The following is a 14,978-nucleotide window of genomic DNA, read 5'->3' on the forward strand; positions in this document are numbered from 1 at the left end:
GCAAGAGAATAATTACTACAGTAAAATAATACTGGGCTCAGAAATAAAGTGATGAATATGCATTAATGTACTACATATCAAGATAATGAGTGGGAACACATAGTATTTTTCTAGTATAGATGATGGCTACTGGAGCTTTAAATTTTTCTAAGATTTCCCATCTCCAGTCAAAACCATCTGTAGTGATTTGCCTTACACTCAAGGGCCCAGGCTTCCAACATGGCTTGTTGGAAGATGATGTTGAAGATGATGGAATCGCAAGGACCCATTCCAAGGACTTGCTTCCTTGAAATTAGGAGGAATGAAGTTGGAGGTTCTCAAGAGCCCAGGAAATGGTGCAATTCAGATCACATGGGACATTTCCCTTCTCTGCGAAAATATGTACTATCAGTTTTTTGTATCTCTTATTTTATTATCTCCCAGAATATTAGCTACATAAAAGAAACAGTATATACTTGATAAGCTGAAATAAAGTTTAATGAGAAGGGTCACCCATTGAGATAATGTGTCTAAGCTACTGGACTATATCACTGAACAATTTCAGAGGGTGGTGAGCTCCTACTACTGGATGGGAAAGTGACAGGGACACAAATATTCAAGTTGTATCAATTTCACTTTATTCCATTTAATACCTGGTCATTCAAAGAAAAGAATTCTTTTAGAATCTTCTCTTGCGACTGCTTTATCATCCAAATGTCAAGTTATTCTGGAGGTAGGTGTAAACATTCCCTTTCTTAGCCCTCAGAGCTATTTTTAGATTATTGTTAAAAATCCATCTAACCCCTTAAGTTCTCCTGTTATGTTGAATCAACTACAACACCCACCATCCATCCTACATTGTAGATGTAAAATCCATTCTCTTTAGTCTACCATCGTGGCTTTCATTTTTCATTCATCCCCACTATAATCGTTCATAGTCTCTGGGTATCTAAGAAGACATTTTTCCCCGCCACTCTCTAACCCCATGTGGGACTTGAATTCAGGGCCTGGACAATGTTTCTAAGCTCCCTCTACCACTTTAAGCCACTTCCGGTTTTCTGGTGGTTAATTGAAGATAAGAGTCTCAAGGACTTTCTTGCCCAGGTTGGATTTAAACTATGGTCCTCATAACTCAGACTCCTGAGTGGCAAAGATTAAATAATAATTTGTGACTCAAAAGAAGAAACAATGTCAATTTGATTATTTAACCATCCTTGTAAATGATGAGGGAGGAGTAATTTTGTATTGTGTGTCTGTGGCTCTCTTTGTAAACTTGCTGTGAGAATTGATCTAGGAGCTGAATGGGGAAGGAAGGGGGAAAGGAAAGCATGTGTCTTTAAACTATGATCCTCATAACTCAGCCTCCTGAGTGGCAAGGATTACAGGCATTAGCCACCAGAACTTGGCTTAAGAAGACATTCTACAGTGGCCTTTCAATGCCTCTCCACAACCAAACCCTATTTCTTATCAGCCTATCCTTTCCCGTGGATTTAGACCCAACTACCATTACAAGTAATTGTACTATTTCCAAAGTCCAATTTCAAGAAAACTCCCCACTACAATCTCCCTTTGCTCTAGTTCATGAATTCAAGAAGCCCTGCTCCAACAGCTCTCAACATAGCAGATGCTCCAGTCCACTCTTCCCTTTGTATTCACCTGGGTGCATGGTCCAGCATCAAGACTACTCCCTCCTAGCATTTATTCTCAGCCTCCTGACCCTCTTTTCCCTCTTGTACACCCTTGTGAAAAAATATCACACTTATGTGTGATTTCCTACTTATGCAAAGCCAGCACCTCCACAGTTGAGTGACTGTTTGAAACACACACACACACACACACACACACACACACACACACACACACACACACACTCTACACACATAGAATTAGGTCTGGAGTCACTATCAGTAGAGCATATTAAGGGAGTATGACTATATTAGGGACTGCTTTAAGAAGCTTGAGGACTCTTGTTTGTTGAAGTGATTAAAGGCCACTTACCATTTAAATGACAAGGGCCCAGAACATCAAGTGCCCTTTAAATTTAAGGAAACAAGTCCTGCATCCCATAGTCTTTTGTACATTGAAGTCTACTTGCTTGATTCTAAAACCAACTTAACATTTTCCTTTTAAAAATACAAAGTATTGATTGCACAGTTTTAATACCCACTCCATTTTTCTAGCCATCATCTCCCTCTAATATATCAAGGAAAGATATTTGCTTTCTTTTTTTTTTTCATCCCATCTATTCCTCTCACAAAAATCACCTCACTGACGGCACATCCATTCATGGCAAGGAGCCCTACTTCACACATTCAGGTGATTCTTTTTTTTTTTTTTTCTCAAATTTTTATTATCAAACTGATGTACAGAGAGGTTACAGTATCATACGTTGGGCATTGGATACATTTCTTGTACTGTTTGTTGCCTTGTCCCTCATGCCCCCCTCCCTCCCCCCTTTCCCTCTCCCCCCCCCCAGGTGTTCAGTTCACTTACACCAAACAGTTTTGCAAGTATTGCTTTTGTAGTTATTTCTCTTTTTTTACCCTGTGTCTCTCAAATTTGGTATTCCCTTTGAATTTCCTACTTCCAATACCAGTAAACACGGCTTCCAATATACTCAGATAAGATTACAGAGATAGTGTAGGTACAACCATAGGAAGGTGATACAAGAACATCATCAATAATAGAAACTACACATACACATAGGACGTTGAAAGTAGTTACAACTGTGATATATCACTTGTTTCCATAACATGGAGTTCATTTCACTTAGCATCATCTTATGTGTTCCTAAGGGTATAGCTATTGGGCCTTGTGATGCTCTGCTATGGCTTGCCTAAACCTGTACTAATTATTCCCAATAAGGGAGGCCATAGAGTCCATGTTTCTTTGGGTCTGGCTCACTTCACTTAGTATAACTTTTTCCAAGTCCTTCCATTTCCTTACAAATGGAACAATGTAATTCTTTCTGATAGAGGCATAAAATTCCATTGTGTAAATGTACCACATTTTCCTGATCCATTCATCTATGGAGGGGCATCTGGGTTGGTTCCAGCTTCTCGCTATGACAAATTGTGCTGCGATGAACATTGTTGTGCTGGTGGCATTACTGTGATTTTGTTTGTGGGCTTTTGGATAGATACCCAACAGTGGGGCCGCTGGGTCATAGGGGAGTTCTATATTGAGCCTTCTGAGGAATCTCCATACTGCTTGCCAGAGTGGCTGAACCAGTTTACATTCCCACCAACAAGGAAGTAGGGTTCCCTTTTGGCCACATCCCCTCCAACAACTGTTATTGTTAGTTTTCTTGATCTATGACATTCTTACTGGGGTGAGATGGAATCTCAATGTTGTTTTGATTTGCATTTCCTTTATGGCCAGTGATGTAGAGCATTTTTTCATATGTCTATTGGCCATTCTCATTTCCTCATCAGAGAAGTCTCTTTGTAAGTCTTTAGCCCACTTGATGAGGGGGCTATTGGTTCTTTGCGGTTTTGTTTTGGAAGAAGGTAATTTTTTTAGTTCTGCATATATTTTAGAGATGAGGCCTTTGTCTGTTGAATGTCCGGTAAAGATCTTCTCCCAGTCTGTGGGCTTTCTGTTTATCTTGAGCGCTATGTCCTTTGCCGTGCAGAAGCTCTGGAGTTTGATGCAGTCCTATTTGTCCAACCTTTCTTTGATTTGTAGCCTTTCAGGGTCTTTGTTAAGGAAGTTCTGTCCTGTGCCAAGAAGCCCAAGTGTTTCTCCTACTCCTTTCTTTAGTGTTTTCAGGGTGCCTGTTTTGATTTCAAGGTCTTTAGTCCATTTGGAATTGATTTTGGTGCAGGGTGATATATAAGGATCTAGTTTTAGTTTGTTGCATGTGTTGAGCCAGTTTTGCCAGCACCACTTGTTAAAGAGGCTATCTTTCTTCCATACTATTGTTTTAGCTCCTTTATCAAAGATTAAGTAGGCATAGTTCTGTGGGTTTAATTCTGGGTCTTCAATTCTGTTCCATTGGTCTTCAGGCCTGTTCCGGTGCCAATACCAAGCTGTTTGTATTACTATAGCTTTATAATACATCTTGAAGTTGGGTATTGTAATTCCTCCAGCACTGTTCTTTCTGCTTAGGAGTGTTTTTGCTATTCTAGGTCTTTTATTGTTCCATATGAATTTCTGGATTGCTTCCTCTATTTCATTAAAGAATGGTGTTGGGATATTAATGGGTATTGCAATGAATTTGTAGATAGCCTTTGGCAATATTGCCATTTTGATTATATTAATCCTCCCAATCCAGGAGCATGGGAGGTTTTTCCATTTTCTTAGTTCTGACTTAATTTCATTTTTCAAGCTTTTAAAGTTCTCTTCAAAGAGGTCTTTCACTTCTTTGGTTAAGGTTATTCCTAGGTATTTTATGTTTTTGGGGGCTATTGCAAAAGGAGTTGCTTTCCTGATTTCAGCCTCGGTCTTCGGGTTGTTAGCATAGAGAAAGGCCGTTGATTTTTGAAGGTTTATTTTATATCCTGCAACTTTGCCAAAGTTTTGGATCAGCTCTAGTAGCTTGGGGGTAGAGTCTATGGGATTCTTTAGGTATAGGATCATGTCATCTGCGAAGAGAGAAAGTTTAACTTCATCTTTTCCTATTTGGATCCCCTTTATATTCTCTTCTTGCCTAATTGCTCTGGCTAGGAATTCTAGTACTATGTTGAAGAGCAGGGGAGAGAGTGGACATCCCTGCCTTGTTCCTGATTTTAAAGGGAATGGCTTTAGTTTTTCACCATTTAGAGTTATGCTTGCTGTTGGTTTGTCATAAACTGCCTTGATTATATTCAGGAATGTTCCCTGGAATCCCAGTTTTTCCAGGGCTTTTAGCATAAATGGGTGCTGGATTTTATCAAACGCTTTTTCCGCATCCAGCGATAAAACCATGTGGTTCTTTACCTTGCTCCGGTTGATGTGGTGGATTACATTAATTGACTTGCGTATATTAAACCAGCTTTGCATCCCTGGGATGAATCCAGTTTGATCGTGGTGTATGATTTTTTTGATGACCTGTTGAAGTCGATTGGCCAGAATTTTGTTGAGAATTTTTGCATCTATGTTCATCAGGGAGATTGGTCTGTAGTCCTCTTTCCGTGATGAGTCTCTGCCTGGTTTTGGGATGAGGGTTATACTGGCTTCATAAAATGAGTCTGGTAGTGAACGTTCTCTTTCAATTTCATTGAAGAGTTTGAGAAATATTGGAGTGAGTTCTGTTTTGAAGGCCTTGTAGAATTCTGCGGTGAATCCGTCTGGACCTGGGCTTTTCTTGGATGGGAGATCATTTATTGCTGTTTCTATTTCAATACTGGATATGGGTCTGTTTAGAAGGTTTAAGTCTTCATAGTTGAGTTTGGGGGTATCAATTTTTTTCTAGGAAATCATCCATTTCTTCCAAGTTCTCGAATTTGTTGGCATAAAGGTTTGCAAAATAGTCCCTTATTATTTTCTGAATTTCGGTTATTTCTGCGGTGATGCTACCTGTTTCATCTCTTATCTTGTTTATTTGAGTGTGCTGCCTTCGTTCTTTGGTCAGGTTTGCCAGGGGTCTGTCTATCTTGTTGAGTTTTTCAAAGAACCAACTCTTTGTTTTGTTGATTCTTTCGATGGTTTTTTTCGTCTCTAATTGATTTAATTCTGATTTGATTTTAATTATTTGCTTCCGTCTATTGACTTGGGGTTTGGCTTGCTGTTCTCTCTCCAGAAAATTAAGGTGCTTCCTTAAATTACTGAGTTGCTGTTTCTCCAGTTTGTTGATGTATGTACTCAGAGATATAAATTTTCCTCTGAGTACTGCCTTTGCTGTGTCCCAAAGGAGCTGGCACTTTGTGTCCTCAACTTGGTTGAAGTCCATAAACATTTGAATTTCTGTTTTAATTTCTTCAATGATCCACTGATGGTTCAGCAGTGTGTTCTTTAGTCTCCATGAATTGTGGGATTTTCTGTGGTGGCTGAATGAGTTGAGCTCTAATTTTATTCCATTGTGGTCTGAAAGAATGCAGGGAATGATTTTGATACTTCTGAATTTGTACAGATTTTCTTTGTGCCCTAAGATGTGATCTATTTTGGAGAATGTTCCGTGTGCTGCCGAAAAGAATGTGTATTCTGTCCTTGCTGGGTGGAATATTCTGTAGATGTCGATTAAGTCTAGTTGGTCTATGCAATTGTTTAGTTCTGTGGTTTCTTTGTTCAGTTTTTGGTGTGTTGATCTGTCCAGAGGTGATAGTGGAGTGTTAAAGTCCCCCACTATCATTGTGTTTGGGTCTATGAATGTTTTTAGAGCCAGTAGTGTTTGTTTGATGAAGTTGGGTGCTCCTGCATTTAGTGTGTAGATATTTAGGATGGTTATTTCTTCCTGTTGGAGAGATCCTTTTACTAGTATGTAGTAACCTTCTTTGTCTCTTCTTACCTTTTTTAATTTGAAGTCAATTTTTTCTGATACTAGGATTGCAACTCCAGCCTGCTTATGGGGGCCATTTGCTTGATAGATTTGTTTCCAGCCTTTCACTTTTAGAAGATGTTTACTTTTGCTGGATAGATGTGTCTCTTGGAGGCAGCAGAAAGATGGATCTTGATTTTTGATCCAAGTTATGAGCCTATGTCGTTTGATTGGAGAATTAAGTCCATTAATGTTGACAGTTAGGATTTAGAGGTGATCGTTGGTTCCTTTCATTATCACTATCTTGTTTAAAGCTGTGTCTTCCCATTTCTTGATCTAGTGTTTACTAATTAGGGTTCATTTCTCTGTCTGTGTTGGGATCTTGATTATTTTCCCTGTATAGTACATCTTTAAGGATTTTGTGTAAAGCTGGTTTGGTGGAGATATATTGTTTCAGTTTTTCCTTATTGTGGAAGACTTTTATTTGACCTTCGGCTATGAAGGAGAGTTTGGCGGGGTACAGAATTCTTGGTTGGTAGTTATTTTTATTTAGAGTTTGGTATACTTCATTCCAGGCTCTCCTTGCTTTCATGGTCTCTGCTGAGAAGTCTGGGGTAATTCTGATTGCTTTTCCTTTATATGTGATTGTTTTCTTTGCCCTAACAGCTTTGAGTATTTTTTCCTTGCACTCTGCTGAAGCTGTTTTGATCACAATGTGTCGGTGGGAAGTCCTATTCTGGTCTGGTCGATTTGGGGTTCTAAATGCTTCTTGTATCTGTATAGGCCTTTCCTTCTGGATGTTTGGGAAGTTCTCAGCTAATATTTTGTTAAATAGGTTGCCTATCCCATTAACCTCTTTCTCCAAGTTTTCCTCAATACCTATTATCCTTAAATTGGGCTTCCTGATTGTGTCTTGAATCTCCTGTAGCGATCTGTTTTGTTGCTTGGACTGGATTTGTATTGATTTTTGATCTTTCTCCATAGAATCTAAGGAATCTTCAGCTCCTGAGATTCGATCCTCTGCTTCAGTTAGTCGGGACTGTAGGCTAGCTACTTGATTTTGAATCTCTTTTCCTTCTGACTGGTCTTTCCTGATGATTTCCATGTCATTTCTTAGGTCCTGTATGGACTTCTTTACTTCATTAACTTCATTACTTTGGTTTTGAGTGTTGTCTCTCAAATCTTTAAGTTGGGTAGCTATCTTTTCATTTGACTCTTGAAGCTCACTTATCTTTCTATTTGTGGATGCCATGAAATTCTCCATTAATTTTTGCTTTGCCTCCTCACGCTCTAACATAATTGACTGAAGAGATTCAAACTTTTCATTTATCATGTTTATCAGTAAACTTTGTAGAGCATTTTGGGGGTTTTCTTCTATGTTTTTGATTGACTGCTCTGCTTCCTGCTTGTTTTGAGTGGGGGATAAGACTTCATTATTTGCCATCTTTCTTGTGTTTCTTCTGCCCATTTGAATTGGGAATGCCGGTCTACCAGCACCTGTGAGCACTGTTTAAGACCCAAAGCAGCCCTTACCAAGCACTGTTGTGTAAATCTTACAATTTCACAATTATATACAGATAACTTGTATACCTGTTTATAAAGTTAGATTTGGTGTTCCTAAAGAATACAATTTCAATATAACATCCGATCCTGGGCCCTGTATTCAGTAGTTACTTATTTACTGTTACAACCTTATACGCAATTCTTGTTTTTATATTAAGTTCTTTTAGGACTGGCTTTCTCTATGAACCCCTTTGATTCACTCGTATTAAGCTGGGATACCCTCTATCCAATAACCAGGAGTCAATGGAACCTGGAGGTCCAGGCAGTAAGTCAGGAGGGTAAGTTGGAGGCAGTAAAGAGAATAGAGTAAAGTGTATTGGGGGGGGGTGGTGATTTTGGTTTAGTTTCAGTGACGTGGAAATGTGGAGAAGAGTAGAATCAGTAGAAAGAACATTGATAAAATGACAGACACTGGAGAGTTAGCAGAAAAGGGTGTAGGTGTTATTTATAGGAAAGTAATTTTTAAAGGAAGAGGACGCAACGAGAGAAATGAAGTAAAAATACTGGAAGACAGATACACAAAACAGAGAAAAATTATTTAAAAAGGAAGCATAAGTAAATAAAAAGGAAAATAACAGAAAAGGAACAACCCAAACAAATAAACAAACACAAAAAAACTTGATAAAACAAACCAGTAAAAATGGAAAACAAACAAGCAAACAAAAAAAAAACAGCCAATGATGTTTCAGGTGTGAAAAAATTAAAAAGAAAATTTAAAAGAAAAGTTAAAAAAAAATGTTTGAAAAGAAAAAGAAACCAGTCTCTGGTTTCCCTGCAATTGACTGCAGTCTATTTTCCTGATTGGCTGGTTTGACTTGATTTCAGTTGGCAAGGGGTGGTTCTGTTCTGACCTTCTCCCCTGTTGGTGCAATCGTGGGTCTCTGAGGTTCGCACAGCTTGCAGGCAGGCCTTGGGCGTCCTCTGTCGATGGGGACGTAGGCAGTCACAGGAACTGTGGCTCCTCTGTCTGCTGTGGGGCCGCTGCCTTTGATGCCTGGACTTGACTAGGCTGTGAACTCAGCAGAGCGGGGCGCCTCTGGCCTGTTTTGCTCCACTGAGAGTTGCTTGCCTGAGGGAGGTGGCCTCCTTGGCATAGGTAGCTATGGAATGCAGCTCTGTTTTGGGCTGGGAATTAGCTTCCTCTGTGACGGGACCGTTTAGCTGTCCCCGGAACTGTTTGTTCCTCCGTCTGTTGTTTCCATGCCCCTGGTAGCTGCTGGCAGCTTTTGCTTTAAGTTTAGAAATTCCGGCGGGCAGGGCGGGGCACCTCTGGCTAAGCCCCGGACTCGCCTCCCGCCAGGGCAGGGGGCGTTCTTCTGGGCGGAGCTGGTTCTCACTGATTCCGCCCCTCCTGCCCTTTTCAAAGATGGCTTTTTTGACCTCGCTTTCCCCAGGCCCGCTTCAGTTCCAGTCTGGTCTGACCCTATGCCAGTGGCAAAGATGGCACTTTGCTCTGGCGGTGTAGACAGGGATGCCTTCCAGAAGCTGGACTGTGGGCACAAGCGAGAATAATTTTTTTGTGGGGTACTCACGCTGTCTCTGCGATGTCAGGTCCTCCGTGCTCGGCTGCCGTCTGGAGTATTTCTCACTTTAGCTGCGCGGAGTGCGGGGGGCTGTGCCCGGAACTGTGCCGGAGCTGGCGCTGGCGCGGCGGCGGGACGCCGCCCGGAGCTCAAAACTGTGTTTTCAGACCAGCAAAGTCGATTTTTCCTTCCTGTTCAGAATCCCTGTACTGTTAGAACTTACTTTGGCTGTCTTTCTCGGAGAAACAGTTTCTATGAGGTGAGAAAACTACAATATCGGAGGGAGCTCTGCAAGGGCTCAGCTGCTCCTCCGCCGTCTTCCAGGAAGTCGCTCACATTCAGGTGATTCTATGTATAAGCAAGTGTGTGCAAGTTTGGTAATTTTGCTAGAGAGTTGAGTTTATATTGGAGCATACCATTTATTTTTATTTTATTACCATCATTACTGGACAGGCACTTCTTTAACATTTATATTAGGGATAAGTCACCTTCTCTATGTATTTTATTTCAAGGTAATAAAAAAGTCACTACAAATATTTGTTATAAAATAGAAGCATCAGGCTGGATGCCAGTGGCTCATGCCTGTAATCGTCCCTACTCAGGAGGGAGAGATCTTAGGATCATGGTTCAAAGCCAGCCTGGGCAGGAAAGTCCATGAGACTCTTATCTCCAATTAACCACCAAAAAAAGCTGAAAACACAACTGTGGCTCAAGTAGTAGAGTGCTAGCCTTGAGAAAAGAAGCTCAAGGACAGTGCTCAGGCCCTGAGTTCAAGCTCCAGGACTGGAAAAAATAAAGAAAAAAAAAAACACCACCCTCACAATTTTTATTGGTATAATACAAAGCAGTTTTTGAGACTTAACTAGAAAAAGTAGTGTAAAGTGGCCATGAAAACTGAGCCCTATTCTGAGCTGAGTACAGTCATGTCTTCTAAAACTGAAGGTAAGAGGATATACAGCACCTTCTGTACAATCAGGCTCAAGCAAATCCAGAAAGCATGAGTTTGTTTCCCTATTTCCTCTGCTTTGACAGACACCTCTGGTCTCATGGCGATTTCCTCTATAGACACTTGATAAATGTCAGAAAGATTCAAACATGGTTCACAAAGTCCGGCTTGTCAAAGGGCCAATGAATGAGTCATGTTGGCACTGGTCAGAATGTAACCCTGCCACTACAATCCCACCTAGTGAGGCTCTGAATGACAGAAATAATAATAATAATAATTGGTCCCAAATAGGCTGAGCTGTGAGGACGTGTGGTGTGCGCTGCAGAAAACAATGGATAACCAGAGGTATATTGATTGATGGGGCAATGATTATTATTTTGGCTTACTGATGAAGAGACATAGGGAAACAAGACTGTAAAATTATGTTTTGGGGGAAATTGGGAGGAGAGTAATTTATTGCTGGACTTAGGGGGGAGGGCACAAAGTAGATGGATTTTTATCCCTCATGTTAACTCACCAGAGCCCATCCATGCTGTAGAGGCTTTCATCAATCAAGTGTACAGAATGCTCATAGACCCTTGTCACAATATTCCACTATTGACCTGATATCACACATAACAGTTCCTCAGGAGAAGAAACCTATTTTATGTCAAAGGAGGTTAAACAGTGAAACACAGGATCCATTTGTCTTACATTATACATTAGTACCAAGAATAGATGCTTTCACTGAATGGAGGAATCGGTTTGAAGTCTAAACTAAGGCTCCAGCTTGGGAAAATTTGCTCCAGTAAGTGGCAGTGAAGGCATGAGACCCAGAACCATCTTTCAGGAAGCTTTTAGAATGTCTATGCCCAGTCAGGGTCTGGGAAGGGCAAGGAAATTAAGGGCTGAGACTTCTCAAGAATAAAGTATTGGGCAAAGTAACCCAGATTAGCCAAAATGGGCTGGCCAAGAATAAATTTAAAATGGATGGAAGAGGAGTAATTGATGCCAAAGCATTAGTATAATGAGGATTGGGACTTGACTTGTTAATGACTTTTATCATTTTAAGATAACCCAACAGATGACCTCATTGATGTACCAGACTGCCACATCTTCTCTTAGGAGGAGAGCATCTTATTGATGTTATTATTAATGGCCCCTTACTCTACATCTCACTGACTGTATCGTATTCCCTTATGCAATATGGATATCAAGAGAGCATACGTGGATCTGTGGGGCCTAAGTGGTGGGTTGTAAGTGGCACAGTTTTTGTGTCATCAAACTGCCTCCTGTTCCACTGCCTTCCTGTTCCATTGGCAAGGAAGGTCCTAGGCCACCATTGTGGCCACTTGCCACCAATGTCCACTTTCTCATGTGCTTTCACGGGGAGGGTTAGGCTTTGGGCATAGCCTCTTTGCTCCTCTTCAAACAGGAGCCAGAGTGCCCAATCTGCTCAGCATGAACCAGTCCTAGCATTTCCAGACTCAAATGAAATATTGCCTTATGAGGCACAGACTACAACTCCCCTAGTGACTAGCCAATAGGTCCTGGAACTATCAGTAGTGTAACCCATAAATGAAGGGAGGAGTTAATGTCTCTTGGAGCAAACTTTAATAAGAACAACAATGAAACAAGAAAGAGTTGAAGTGATGATATCAAGCCTGTAACCATAGCACTCAGGAAGCAGAAGAAGGATTGTAAGTTCAGGGCTAGCATGGGCTACACAGTAAACTTAAGACCAACTTGTGCTATGCAGAAAGACCTTGTCTAAAAACAAAACAAAATAAAGCCTTATGAAGCAGGAAGTCCATAACAAACTACTTAGGACTCTATTTCTCACTTCTCGGTTCCACTGTCACGTTTCTTTCATTTTTTTTTCTAACATATGATTGCACCTTCCAATAAAACTTCACTATACAAACTCTTCTCAAGACTAGAATTACAACACCAAAGACAGGAGTCGAGACAATGGAAATCTCTAGCACACCACACTGGTATCAAGAAGGCTACATCACCATAATAGAAACTAAGCTAAATCTAAGTCAACTTTGGCAAAGTTGGGTGCTGGGAATAGGACTTCATCTTCAAATATAAAGACTTTAAAAAAAAACCTTAACTGTACATCTGTACCTAATGCACTTATAATTTATTGATGGGTACATGTATAAATGTAAAGACCACTTTTCAGTTTACTTCTAAAGCTTTTCAAGAAGGAAAAAATTCATTCTTCTGGTTGCAGTGCCTATACAACTTCAAAACATCAGGGTGTCTTTAAAATGAGCTGGTCAAGTTCAAGTTACACTGTTAATAAACATTCACATAGAGCAAAGGCCATTAGACTGCAGAGTTCTGGCACAGCATGAGCTTTTATGTAAAAGCAATAGACCTTTTAATGTTCTGCATTATAAATGAAGAGCTGACAGACCCTTAACTGTAATGGCACTAGCAGGCCCAGCTATAATGACAGTACATGTGCATAACATAAATTAGAACTTTACAACAATCAGTAAGGTCTCTGAAATCCCAATTCTTGAAATCCACCACTAGGTGGAGACAGTGATTCATGTAACGAACACAGGCAGTCTTTTTTTGCCTCTAAAGAGCTTACCTCTATTTAACATCTTCAATTTTTATCATCCATGTAAAGCAGGATATTTTTTGAGCAACTGGTATTTTTTATAGAAACATTATACAAAGCAAAAATGTTCCCAGTACTGGAAAGACCTGTCTGAAAAATGCAGGCTCCCGACAACAGTCAAATAAGTCCCAAAGGCAATTTTGCTTAAATCGTGCCTTTAAAACTCTACTGTTTCATAAAAGGTAAAATTCTATTTATGATATCTTATGAGAATCAACTTCCGTGAATAGAAATATGACTGGAATTATAATACGCTTTCAGATTTCCAAAAGGAACAAAACTTTAGGTCCTCCAATTTTCAGTTGGCAAATATCAAAAAAGTCCAAAATTGCACCTAAGCATTTGAGTCTGATTGACCACCAGAATGATCTACTCGATTCATTTGATGAGGTGATGGAAAATAGAAACACATTTGATGATGAGTTTGGAGTCCATTGCAGGCCACGAACATTTATTCAGAAAGGTATTATTGGGCACTCTTGAAAATCAATCACAAATAAAACTAAATATCACCCAATTGAAAGGGAAATAATCTTTTTATATTCTATCAAGACACAAATATATTGTTTCCAACAATATAATGAACACAGTAGTAAAATGATGCAATACATAATTTGGGTCTGATATAAATAAGTACTCAGACAAATTCCAGCCCAAATCAGCAGCTTCACTTCCCATGACTGTGCCAGAAACTCTTTAACTTTGTACTTAACTTATTTACTTAATTGATCACTTTCCACTTTTTAAGATTGTCTAAGCCTCAAGATTATGCCACTTAGAATTCATCTGTAATTAAAATCACAAGGTTCCTGAGAAACAGTGAACAGCATGTTATTCACACAGCACAATAATGAATTTCAAGCACTGATTTGACAGTATTTTGTAAGATTGACTGTAAGTAGACCATCTCTCTAAAAACAGGAAAACAAAAAATCTTACCTTCTACCTTACTGAATGGCAACTCCTTTGTATAACTACTTAAAGATAAAAGTAAAAAGTAAATGGCTAGACATGTAACACCATAGCTTCTATTGTTGATTATCCTTTTGTATCCCCTTCCTGTGGTTGTACCCACACTATCACTGTATCTTATCTGAGTACACTGGATACTGTATATACTGGTATTACAACTAGGGAAGTGAAAGGGAATATCAAAATCGAGAGACAAAGGATAAAAAGACAAATGACACCAAAAGCAATACTTGCAAAACCATTTGGTATAAACCAACTGAACAACTCATGGGGGGAGAGGGAAAGGGGGAGGGGAGGGGGGGAATGAGGGAGGAGGTAACAAACAGTACAAGTAATGTATCCAATGCCTAACGTATGAAACTGTAACCTCTCTGTACATCAGTTTGATAATAAAAATTTGAAAAAGAAAAAAAGAGGATAAGACATTGACGGATTATAGAAAAATACTAACAACAATGTACTTTGATAAGATTTGATAATAGCCTAATCAAATCCCATTGGTTTGAGCTATTTTGAAGCTTTCTAAGATTAGAACCTTCAAAAGTCCCCTGACATAGTACTTAGTACTAAAAGACTAACTTAGTACTCTATATAGTGAGGAAATCATTCAAAAATCAAGAAACATACATACAAGCTAACTTAAACTCTAAGGGCTAGAAGATGTTAGATACATAGTTGAAGATTTGGAACCATTAAATATCTGTGTCCAATTATTTTTTATCAATACTGCTTAAAATATTTCAAACTATATTTACATCACATTTTGCACTTAATATTAAAAGTAAACTCATTAGATTATATACATAATTAAATTTAATATTTGCATTTTAAATAACTTTATCCAAATAAAAGGCACTGAGGACTGGAGCAGTATCCATCTGTATACTAAAATTTATAAAGATCAAGTATTTCTTTCCAATGTTTAGTACAAACATGTAGATTTTTCCATTTACCTTATTTTATATTCCTCTTTGCTCC

The sequence above is a fragment of the Perognathus longimembris genome, chromosome 13 (assembly GCF_023159225.1).
Source record: "Perognathus longimembris pacificus isolate PPM17 chromosome 13, ASM2315922v1, whole genome shotgun sequence".
Classification (NCBI taxonomy): Eukaryota; Metazoa; Chordata; class Mammalia; order Rodentia; family Heteromyidae; genus Perognathus; species Perognathus longimembris.